This window comes from Onychostruthus taczanowskii, unplaced genomic scaffold (assembly GCF_017590055.1).
Source record: "Onychostruthus taczanowskii isolate IOZ18803 unplaced genomic scaffold, ASM1759005v1 scaffold74, whole genome shotgun sequence".
Classification (NCBI taxonomy): domain Eukaryota; kingdom Metazoa; phylum Chordata; class Aves; order Passeriformes; family Passeridae; genus Onychostruthus; species Onychostruthus taczanowskii.
In genome coordinates, this window is record NW_024505229.1 from 4,078,237 (window position 1) to 4,079,344 (window position 1,108).

Genomic DNA, 1,108 nt, shown 5'->3' on the forward strand with positions numbered 1-1,108 from the left:
CATTGGGGTATCACACCGCCACAACCGCAACCACCCCCAAATTCCCCCCACACACCGATGAAACGGAGTCCCGGAGCACGGGCGGCCGCTCCCTGTGAGATGGGGGGGACAAGGAGGGAACAGGTAGGAGTCGGGTGTCCCGGTGGCACTGGGGGTGGGGTGTCTTATAGCGGGGAGGGACTGGCCGACTTCCTGGGGGCCCAGGGAGAGGTCTTTGCTCCCAGTGGCTCGGCCAGTGCCCGAGGGTCTCCTTGGGGACCCCAACTGGTGTCACCCCATTATCGTCCGTAAGTCCCTACCCCTCGACACATTGGGGTCTCCCTGAGTGCTGCTTGGGGGGGTGACAAGGAGCAGAGGGGGACAATCCCAATGGCCACGTGTCATTCCCAGCCCAGCACATGGTGTTCTGTGAAGAAAAACTGTCACTCACCAGGATCTGTCTGCCTTGGGGACTTGGGGACAGCGGGTGAGCCCCCAAATGCTCTCCCTGGGTTGCCCGTCTTGCCCCCCCCCCCCCAATTTTCCTCCCCCCTCTTCAGACTTGGCTGCTTTTAATCTGGGCCAGGATTTTTTTTTCCTCTGATCCAATTATTTTTGTCTGTGTTCCACGATCCAGAGCTGGAAACAATAGACTGGGGCTGGCACCTGCCCCAGGAACAATCAGTCACCCAGAGGGGGTGTCCCCTGTCCTTCACAAGGCACAGCCCTTCTCCCTTCCCTGGCCAGAGCAGAGTTACAGTGGCAGTTTGGGGTGCCCTCCACCCCCAGAGCCACTCGAGCTGAATTAGGTCAATTTATGTAGATTTAATAAAAACCTGGAAAAGTTTAGGAAGAGAGAAAAAAATACCTTCTCCCCAAGGAAATCCCTCAGGACTGAGAGTAATGTGGTAGTTCAAGGCTGCTGAAAGTTGAGGTGACCCTCTGGGTACCCCCAAGCTGGTGGGGACCTTTCTCTTGTCCCCATCCCAGGACCAGAGGGGCTCCATGCTGTACATGGGCAGGGGGTGCTGCAGGCATTTCTCTGTCCTCACTTTTCCTTCTCCACCCACCTTTTACCTCTCCAGTCCCTCTTTCCCCTTCATATCCCCCCATCCCCCTCTTTCCCTCC